Raw genomic sequence first — 11,293 nt, 5'->3', positions numbered from 1 at the left:
CTGACCTCCGCCACAGGTTAATGGAGTCTTCCATGCCGTTAGTTCTATATGTTGTGGAAATTTCCTCAAAATCCGTCAATTTGTTTTGACGTAGTCTTTAAAATAGCGAAAAATGCAAATCTGGATCCAAAATCCGGATCCGGATCCGTATCATCTCCGAAATTTGATTGGGTCGTCCGTGACCTCAGATCTGTCTGTGGCGAAATAAATAAACCAACTCGATTCAAGAGGTAATAATAATAATAATAATAATAATAATAATAATAATAATAATAATAGTTGAGAGGTAATAATAATAATAATAATAATAATATTAATATTAATAACAAGTAATAATATTAATAAATAATAATGATTAATGATAATAATGATAATGATAATAGTAATAATAATAATAATAATAATAATAATAATAATAATAATAATGATATCAATAATAAATAATAATATTGATATTAAATAATAATAATAATAATAATAATAATAATAATAATAATAATAATAATAATAATAATAAATACAGGGTCGGGAAAGCACCCATTAAAGGTAAGTAAAATGAAGTATTGATTAGTTCCTTTACTAGGCCAAGTCTTCAACGATACCAACCCTTGATTAAGAACTTTTTTCCTGATTTACACAATTTAATTTTCAATAATTCTTGCATTACCTATGTTTTGAAATAATCTTAGATATACAGATTCGTGATTTCTGATTATTAATTCCTTTGTCGTCATCATTCTTAGCCGTAATTAATGCCTTGGTAATTATAATTCTTAACTACCTTAATTAATGCCTTAGTAATTATAATTATTAACTACCATAATTAATATCTTAGTAATTATATTTCTTAACTGCCTTAATTAATGCCTTAGTAATTATAATTATTAACTACCGTAATTAATACCTTAGTAAGTACAGTATAATTCTTAACTACTCAAACAATTCTTGTGACAAGCGATGTTAAGACAAGCCGAGGAGTAGTTGCAAAGACTAGTTTTACTACTACTACTACTACTAATCCCCGGTAAGCTGAAGTCAGCTGTTTCTAACACTTCGTGACGGATAAATAAGGTATGACAATAGCGCTATTGATTAGTTACCTGTAAGGTTATTTTAAATATCCTAACACAATTATTATACTGTAAGGTAATTGCATATATATATATCTGCTGACGTAATTATTATATTATACACCGTAGGATCATTGTATGGGCTAATGCAGTTCGTTGCGACAGACGTAAGCTTCCTTATTACGTCAAATCGATTTTCATTTTTAGGAAGTTGTTGTTTATTTTGGGCTGAAATACGATATTATGAAGCTATTTTTACGATTATATGTGAATAATGATTTAATGCTACCTTGCGAGGAGTGAAGCCGGTTGGGAAGCCTTTGTAGTTCGGTGGACAGAATGTAAAATCACATTTTTATAAGGGAAACAAATGCAAGTACACCTGACTTAAGGTTCCCCACCTAACCTAACCTAGGAGCCGTATCCTTACATACTAACCTAACCTAGGAGCCGTATCCTTACACACTTGCCTACCAGGAGGCTACGCCTCTTGAGACCCCTCCTTACACTACCATATAAGTAGCTTAACCTCTCCCAACGAACTAAATTCACCTCCTGGTGGGGAAGCAAATACACTGTTTAGACTAGAATAGTATTTGGGTAAGCCAAGAATACGGCAGTCTAAAGGGGGTCGCAGCCCCTTGGGAAGTAAAGATACTGCTCTTTGGTTATGTTGGGGGAACCTTATTATTATTATTATTATTATTACTATTATTATTATTATTATTATTACAAGCTAGGCTGTAACCCTAGTTGGAAAAGAAAGATGCTATAAGCTCAAGGGCTCCAACAGGAAAAAATAGCCCATTGAGGAAAGCATTTAAGGAAATAGATAAACTATAAGAAAAGAATAAACAATCAAAATTAAATAGTTCAAGAACAGTAATAACAGTAAATTAGATCTTGCACTTATAAACTATAAAAACTTATAAAAAAGAAAACAAGCGGAAGAGAAATAAGATAGAATAGCATGCCCGAGTGTACCCTCAAGATAGAGAACTCTATTCTAAGACAATAGAAGACCATGGTACAGAGGCTATGGTACTACCCAAGACCTGAGAACAGTGGTTTGATTTTGTTGTCCTTCTCCTAGAACCTAGAAGAGCTGCCTACCATAGCTTTAGAGTCTCTTCTAACCTTACCAAGAGGAAAGTAGTCACCGAACACTTACAGTGCAGTAGTTAACCCTTTGAGTAATTAAAATGTGTAAATATTCACTATAGCACTATATTACTAAGGAAGAAAACAAGATGTGTAACTGGTATTTAGTGGTACTGTGATAGGTGAATGTATGGTACTTAGTTTCTAGCCAAATGCATAAAACATTTTTTCCTACTCGCTTTTGGGTGGGGAAACAAAAACTAGTCATCTGCAACAATAATCATGGTCAGAAAGGCACAAGCTAACCAGTTGGAAAAATATATGATATGTAAATGACATGAAATTAAAGTACAGTATCATAAATACCTCTGATTCATATCAAATCCCAGAAATGGTTTTTACTCTGGTATGGCTCGCTGCACTCGCAAATAAACAGACTGTCGTTGCTCCTCTGTTCTGGTAAGTAATACATGGATGTATTGTGTATGCAAACCCCATGGGACACTATTAAAGTATCATAGTTACCTATGATTTATATCTTGTCCCTGAGAGGGGTTTTGCTCGGCCGTGGCTTGCTTCACTCGCAAATAAACATAATCTCACTGCTGTTCTGTTCTGGCAAGCGGTACATGGATGAGCTGTGCATGGCAGTCATTTGGGTCATTATTTTAGCGATATGTTTTACTTTCAGATGAGTAAAAATACCTTCTGTATATACTGGATGGTCAGCAATTTTTTCAATATACTGTAATCAATTATTGAAATTGATGAATTTACACTAAATTTTGAAATATATTGAATACATCTATGGAAAACATTGATATCTGACTGTAGTCATGCTGGGACTGAAGTGGAGGTGGGAAAATTACTCTTGTAAAATGAAATCTAGGAACTTGTGCAGAAATATGTGGAAGATCTTAATTGGTTAAAAAATCCGGTAGTGATTATTGTACATCATAAAAAAAAACAGAACACTTGAAAAAAGCGAATGCAAACAATCAAAGTGCAGTAACCCACCATCAGATTCACAAAAAGTAAACAATAGGCCGTGTCCACATTTTAATCAATCAGTTAGTTATTATGCCACAACCCCCATTAGCCTTACAGAGAAAAATCCCAAACTACCCAGCAATCATCAATATCTTATAGCAAATTCCAATTTCACTAGAAATTAATGTATCATGTATTAACTCTTTGAACTGTTCTAATTTAAAAAATTGGGTAAAACCCAAACTTTTGAAATTTTAGGTATTTTAAACATTTTTAAATTTTGGGTGTTTTAAAGTTCCAAAAGTTTGACTAAAACACCCTATTTTAAAAGGGAAACACACAAGAAAACACCCTAAATAAAGACTTCCCACCTAACCTTACCTTGGAACCGTATCCTTACCTACAGTACTTAACCTACCAGGGTGGACGTGCCCCCTTGCAGCCCCAATTCACTGCCACTACCTTTGGAAGTATCACCCCAGGTCCCTGGATACTTTACTCTGAGTCCAGTAGTAGCTGCTAGTATTGATGATAATAATAACTTTGTCAAAATCCATAGAGTAGTTGTTCCGACACAGATACAAATCTTCGCTATTTATTAGGGTATTACTTTCGGCAACGTCGAAAACCAGCCAAGACAATTTTAGTGAGGGATAATTGCCCCATCCGCTAGTTAACGGGAGGGGGTTGGGGTAGACTAGCTATCCTGCTCACTCACACCTATCGGTTGAGTAACCACTTTTACTTTTGGCTCGGTAGAGAAACTGCCTTGACTTTATTACTTTTTCTTTTTCTTTTGTGTGTATGGTTATTGTCCCGCTATGCGGACATGTCCTGGGATTGAGGGCCGCCGCTGCGGCACCTTCATGTCGTCCTTGGAGACAGACCCACATCCTTTATGCCCGGCTTGCCGGGGAACTCGGTGTTCGCGGGACAACACCTGTTCCGAGTGTAGGGAGTGGCCTGCCTCCCAGTGGGAGAGGTTTGCGTGTAAGAAGAAGAAGAAGAAGTCTAAACGCGAATCTACGCTTTCGGGGTCTTCCTCGAAATCGTAGAAATCACAGGCTTCTGTTTCCTCTGCGCCCAAATCTCTGCTCGAAGCTAATCCTCGACCAGGCCCCTCCGGGGTACGGTCGAGCAGTAGCGCAGGGCTTGTGACTCCAGGTCAACCCTGGGGGATAGACGAGGATGACGGCTTCCCTAGTGAGTCGGCTACTTCTCTTCCCCGAGGGAGCGCCTGTTCCTTGCCAGACCTTGGGTCTGGTTCTGATGCCGAGGAGTTAGCTAACCCACCAGGGGGTGGTGGCAGGGCTCTCTCCAAGGCGGGCTTCCCCTTCGGGGGAACATATCTCTCGTTCGCGAGAGAAGGTTGCCTCTGTGCATCGGCAATCTCCTTACGCTTTAGGTTCTCCTCCAGGGGCGGAAAGAGAACCTTGTTATAAGCGTAGTTTTCCTTCGGGCGAACTTTCCTCCCCTGCGGAGGATTTATCTATCGATCTTAATCAGTCTCCCCCTCGGGCGAAGTCTGTTGTACGTTCCTCTCCGGAGGTTCATAGAGTGGAGGGTTGGGTAACCCCTCTCCACCCCGGGCGTTCTCCTCCTCGGGCTGTGAGGAGACGTCTTTTTGAACGTGCTGGTTCTCCTCACGTTGACCCTTCGGGGTCTCGTGACGATCACCCTTCGGGCTGGCGTGATCATGAGTCTTCGGACTCTAGTCATGTTGATCCCGCGGGTTCTCATGACAGCAGGGGTCCTTCAGGTCTTCGTCGCGCTGAACCTTCGGGCTCTCGCGACTTGAAACCTTTGGGTTTCTGTTACGCTGAACCCTCGGAATCTCGTAGCGACGGCAACGTTGAACCTCCGGGTTCTCGTACCGTCAGTCACGCTGATCCTTCGGGATCTCGTGACAGAGGAACCTTGATTCCTCGTTACGCTGACCCTTCAGGGTCTCGTAACCTGAGTTACACTGAACCCTTGGGCTCTCGTAACTCTAGTCGTGCTAACATTTCGGTGTTTCGTGACAGAGAAACTCCGGTTTCTAGTTGCGTTGCTCCTTCGAGTTCGCGCAACACAGTTCACGCTGAACTTTCGGGTTCTCGTGACCAGAGTCATTCTTATTATGACAGAGTTTTTAAACTCTCGTTGTGTTGATCGTTCACGCTCACACAACACAAGCTGTCGTGAACCTTCGGGTGAGCGTAGCAGTGAGTTCTCTCGACAACCTGAGAGCTCTCGCACGCACGACTAAATCGGCGTGCACGACCGACTTGGCGTGCACAACTGCCTTGGCGCGCAAACAAAATAGCGAAGATGGCACGCAGGTTCATCCTATGGCGCGCCATATTCACGAACAGCCTATTGCTCGCCATGTGCGCGAACATCCTGTTGCTCGTCATGCGTGCGAACATCCTGTTGCTCGTCATGCGTGCGAACAACACACTGTGCGCCATGCGCACGAGCGTCCTTATGCGCGCCAGCTGCGCGAACAACCTCATGCGCTCCAGGAGCGTGAAAAAGGTGCGCGCAATCGGGAGAGGCGCACGCGAGGTCCCTTCTGCCTACCAACAGTTCGTGCGCTCTACCAACAGTTCGGCGCAAGAGCGCACGACCATCTTGTCGCTCACAATCAGTCTTTCGAGCCCCTTGGGCCTCAGCAGAGACAACGGTCACCTGTGCGACCGAGCCCAGATCCTATCCCTAAGGGTAGGCCTGTGCCTATCTTGCCTGTAGGGAAGCCTCCATCAGACAAGAGGGTTAGGGATCCTGCCCAGGTTCCTAAACCCAGGGAGCAGTCCTTTCCTAAGGACCTTCCCCCTAGTTCCATAGGAGGCCGTGATCCCCCGTGGCTTAGCAACTTATTTAATGTAATGCGCCAAGCCATGAAGGGAGTCGCTCCCAGTCCTTAGGTGATACACCTAGGATTCCCTTGTCGCCTCCTCTCTTCCCGGGATCCTCTCCTCCCTCCGATCCTAGGAGGAGGTTGAAGTTCTCGCACAGGCGGGCCCCTCAGGCAAGGGGAGACGATCATCCCCTTGCAAAAGACCTCTGGAGGAGATTGGGCATGAACCTCAGGGTAGCCCCCCTCAGTTCAAGACACCACAGGCCAGGCCAAAGGGGGAAAGGAAAAGGATTCGTCCTTCAGCCCCCAAGGAGGATAGGGTTACTTACTATGGAGACTCCTTCCCTTCTATACCAGTCGAGATGGTGTCTAATGAGGTACGACCTGCGACCGGACGGGATTCACCTCGTACGGCAATGGACTTACATTCCACCCGTAAGGCGACGGAGTCCTGTAGGCCCTTGGGGACAGAGGATCTCCGGCCTCGTAGGAGGGAACTGAAGGATTTGTTCACCATCCCCAAATCCTCGGCCAGGCTTCCTTCCTCACTACCTCCCAGGCAGCCGGAAGCAAGCACCTCCCCGGTAGTCTCCCTATCCCCAGTCTATACAGTTGACGACTTCGACCCACACCGGGCTCCTATGGATGAGAGCTTGGACGTGGAAGGGCAGAGCGATCTCGAGGACGACGCTCTGCCAGCAGCCGCTAGCCCTAAGCTTACAGAGGATGAGAGGAAGGAGTCGGAACACGCCTGGCAGGTCCTAGCCTGCATCCGTTCCATCAATGGACTTCCAGATCCATCGGCAGCCCCTCTAGATGGAAAAGAAACGGTCCTTGACCAGTTCTATGGCACTCAGAAACCTCATAGGACCAGTGCAGCTTTGCCCTGGTCAAAGGGGTTGAAGAGTGGCAAACAGAAGGCTGTGTCCCAGGCAACTGGTTCCACCTCTTCTCTCCGCTCCAACTCGTCTCCAAGCTCTTACCTCCTCCGTATGTGTTTCAGAGGAGGTACTACGAGATCCTCGGAGAATCTCTTCCAACGCTGCCTCTCGACCACTCTTTAGAGGCACTTTTGAAAGCCACCCCCTTCTAGAAACTTATGGGACTTCCAGTCTCCTTTTCGGCCTCCGAAATCTTAAACCAGGAAAAGGTGGCGAAGTACGCCATGTAGGCTACTTCGTGGCTGGATTTCTGGTTAGGATCCTTAGGACAACTGATGCGGTCTAAAGACCTGTCTCGGGAGTCCTCCAGGAAGTCTTTGGAGACTTTCCTTTTGTCCGGCACTCTCGCCATCGAGTTCCTCTCTCATGAGGTAGTGAACCTTTGGGCCAACACTATCCTGAAGAGGAGAGATGCCGTCATAGGCAAGCTCTATAGACATCTCCCTCAGGCCGAAGTAGCGAGTCTGAGAAATGCTCCTTTCGAGGGCAATTCTTTGTTCCATCCCGAGGTTGTCGAGCGGGTTGCAGAGAGGTGGAGGAAGTCCAGTCAGGACTCCCTCATCCAAAAGGTCTTAACAGCTAGACCTTACCCCTCTCAGCCACAGCGGAAAGCACAGTAGAACCCGCAGCCGAAAAGGGCTAGAGACCCAAAACAGCAGGGTAAAAAGGGTGCAAAGCAGGCCTTTCACAGCAAAAAGTCCTTCCGTGGTGGAAAGGGTAAGAAGGGATCTGGCCGAGGCCGGTCCCAATAAGACAGGCAGTCCTCCCATTTGTCCACCTGTGGGGTGATGCCTGCAAAGCCGCTGGCAGAGGTGGCTTTACCACGGGGCCGAACCCTGGACGGTTGAGGTGATTCGTTCAGGGTATCGTATCCCGTTCACGCTCTCTCTCCCTCCACTGACTCTAGTGCCGATTTCATTGAACTCCTGTGCGAAGGGATCCGCACAGGAGTTTGCCCTCAGGGCAGAAGTCCAGTCCATGTTGGAGAAGGACGCTCTCCAGGAGGTCCTCGTCGGGTCCCCAGGCTCCTACAGTCGACTTTTTTTTGTGAAAAAGGCGTCTGGAGGCTGGAGACCAGTCATCGACCTCTCGGCCCTGAACAGGTTTGTCGAACAGACACCTTTTAGGATGGAGACGGCCGACACAGTCAGACAAGCGATAAGACCCCAGGACTTCATGTGCACTCTAGATCTGAAGGACGCATACTTCCAGATCTCAATTCACCCGTCTTCCAGGAAGTATCTGAGATTCATGTTCAACCTGAAGCATTACCAGTTCAGGGTACTGTGTTTCGGTCTTTCCACAGCACCCCAGGTATTCACGAGAGTATTCGCCCTAGTATCATCTTGGGCTCACAGTCGGCATCCGTCTCCTAAGATACTTGGACGACTGGCTGATTCTGGCAGACTCGGAGGCGGCCCTTCTCCGCCACCGAGACGAGCTTCTAAGGTTTTGCCAGGATCTGGGGATCGTGGTAAACCTCGAGAAGTCTTAACTGCCCCCCTCTCAAGAACTGGTATACCTAGACATGCGATTAGACACCCTAAGGCACAAAGCGTTTCCATCAGACGAAAGGATCCAGAGACTGAGGGAGATAGCACAGGTCTTCCTCAGTCGGGAAGAGCTCCCGGCGCAGTATTGGCTTCGCCTTCTCGGTCACCTCTCTTCCCTGACCCGACTGGTTCCCAACAGTCCCCTCAGGATGAGATTCCTCCAGTGGCGACTAAAATCCCAGTGGAACCAGCACTCCGATTCTCGGGATCACCTAGTCTGTATAGGGCTAGAGGAACAGTCGGACCTCAGGTGGTGGCTGGCGGAGCCGAACCTCTGCAAAGGGGTCGATCTTCTCATCCCCCAGAATTGATGCTGTTTTCGGATGCATCAAAAGGAGGGTGGGGGGCTCACGTGCTGCACCATTACATCTCCGGCCAATGGTCCGAATCAGAAAGGTACAAGCACATAAATCTCTCAAGAGATGAAGGCAGCCTTTCTGGCCCGCAAAGAGTTCCACCAGGTCCTGGCGGGGCACTCCGTGGTGCTGATGAGCGACAACACCACGGTAGTAGCTTATCTTAGCAAACAGGGCAGTACCTTTTCGCAGCAGCTGTGCCATCTTGCAGTAGAGATACTCAGATGGGCAGAAGACAACTCGGTGACTATCAGCTCGCTTCATTCCGGGCAAGCGGAATGTGCTAGCAGACAAGCTGAGCAGAGCGACTCAGATAGTTGGCACCGAGTGGTCTTTGAATCCTCTGATAGCCAACAAAGTCCTGACTTTGTGGGGTTCCCCGACTGTGGATCTGTTCGCAACGGCCCTGAATTTCAGGCTCCTGTTGTATTGCTCCCCAGTCCCGGATCCCCAAGCATCTTTGGCAAGATGCTTACGCGTTTCCCCCGTTCTGTCTGATGAGAAAAGTCCTTAACCAGGTACGAGCAAGCAACAATTTGCAAATGACCCTCATAGCTCCGCTATGGCATCATGCAGAATGGTTCCCAGACCATCTGCATCTCCTCACGGAGATCCCGAGGGAGCTTCCTCCACAACGCGACCTCCTCAAACAACCACATGCCAACAGAGAGGCTTTTCGCAACCGGTTGCAAAAAGAATGGCTGGACACCTCAGGAGATCCACAGAGGCAGTCTACCAGGCGAAGTGGTCAGTTTTCTGTGGTTGGTGTCGTGGAAGGGGTATCTCTCCCCTCGATGCCTCTGTTCCAACTATAGCGGAGTTTCTTGTATACCTTCGGGAAGAAAAGCTTCTCTCGGTCTCACCAGTCAAAGGCTACCGCTCAGCCTTGAGTCTCGCCTTTAGACTGAAAGGAATCAATATTTCCTACTCGTTGGAATTTTCTTTGCTCATACGCAGTTACGAGCTTACTTGCCCCCAGGCAGAGCTAAGACCTCCCCCTTGGAACGTGGTTCGGGTCCTCAGGTCTCTGAAGGGCTTCCCCTATGAACCACTACGCCAGGCCTCAGATCGCCACCTTACGTGGAAGACGGTGTTCCTGCTCGCTTTGGCTTCGGCCAAGAGAGTCGGCGAACTTCATGGTCTATCTGCTGATGTCTCCCACTCTAGGAGATGGGGGGAAGTAATCCTCAACTTCGTCCCTGAGTTTGTCGCTAAGACTCAAAATCCGGGTGTGCCAGACTCCAGGTTCGGCCCATTTCGGATAGAGAGTCTTCGTTCTGTAACCGAAGATCCAGACCAACTGTTACTATGTCCAGTAAGGAGTCTGAGGTGTTCCTTAAAAAGAACGGCAAAAGCTCGCCCCCGTGTACGAGCACTTTTTGTCAGCACGGGGAAGGTCAAGAGGAGGGTCACGAGGAATACTATTTCCTCCTGGATAAGGAAAGTAATCGAATACGCTCTATATCCAGATCCTCCTCTGTCCAACCGACCCAGAGCTCATGACATCAGAGGCATTGCAACGTCTCTGGCATTCAAGAAGAAATTTTTCTGTGGCACAGGTATTGCAAGTGGGCATGTGGAAGCGTCAGACGACCTTCACAGCCCACTATCTGAAAGACGTAACCCACAGGAACATGGAAACCTTCTCCATTGGTCTTATGGTGGCCGCACAACAAGTGATCTAATGCCTCAGGCTCCTTGATGGACAAGTAGCAGAGGGTTGAGGGCTGAGGTTACCCGGGTTAGTCTAGGGTGAATGAAAAGAATGTCTGGCTCACTTCTTTCTTTCTCCTTCTCCTCCCCTGGGGAAATAGCTCCGCAAGACCGAGGCATAGCTGACCTCACCCCTCTGCTGGTAAGAATGATTTCCCTTGTGCATCCTGGGTATGAATGAATACTTTGTTACGTCACCAATACCTCTTAAGGGAGGGTGTTGGATATGTCTTAGAATCCTCGAGTTCCTATGTGAAGACAAGCCACGAGTCTCTCTCACACAAGCTTCGGCAGGCCGCTATAAGTGAGTTATCTTGTAACTACTTTGATTTTAGCGAGGGTAGGGTCCCCTCTACTATCGATCACAGATTGAAATAGAGAGGACCCCGGGTCATGACCAAGGCCAGTTGGTAAGGACTTCCTCCCTCCTAAGAGTAAGTCACCCTAATAAATAGCGAAGGTTTGTATCTGTGTCGGAATAAATAACAGATTTGGAAATAATTTGTATTTTTCCTAACATACAAACCTGAAGCTATTTATACAAATTGGCCCGCCACCCTGTCCCCCTAGAAGTCCTGCCAGAAAGCAAAAGTGTTTACTCAACCGACAGGTGTGAGTGAGCGGGGTAGCTAGTCTACCCCAACCCCCTCCCGCTAACTAGCGGATGGGGTAATTATCCCTCACTAAAATTGTCTTGGCTGGTTTTCAGCGTTGCCAAAAGTAATGCCCT

The 11,293-nt window shown here is 46.7% G+C and overlaps 1 protein-coding gene across 2 annotated transcripts in view; it reads left to right on the top strand.

The window, feature by feature from the left end:
• The first annotated feature begins 963 nt into the window (after positions 1–963).
• LOC137650465 (protein arginine methyltransferase NDUFAF7, mitochondrial) overlaps positions 964–11,293 on the top strand; it is a 93,795-nt gene continuing 83,465 nt past the window's right edge. The window contains exon 1 of one of the 2 annotated variants that reach the window (XM_068383693.1): positions 964–1,071. The gene's annotated coding sequence lies outside the window, so the exon portion shown is untranslated. The other variant, XM_068383701.1, reaches the window with a different exon arrangement.

Source organism: Palaemon carinicauda, chromosome 1 (assembly GCF_036898095.1).
Source record: "Palaemon carinicauda isolate YSFRI2023 chromosome 1, ASM3689809v2, whole genome shotgun sequence".
In the NCBI taxonomy this organism is placed as follows: Eukaryota; Metazoa; Arthropoda; class Malacostraca; order Decapoda; family Palaemonidae; genus Palaemon; species Palaemon carinicauda.
This window is presented reverse-complemented; position numbering and strand designations above follow the sequence as displayed.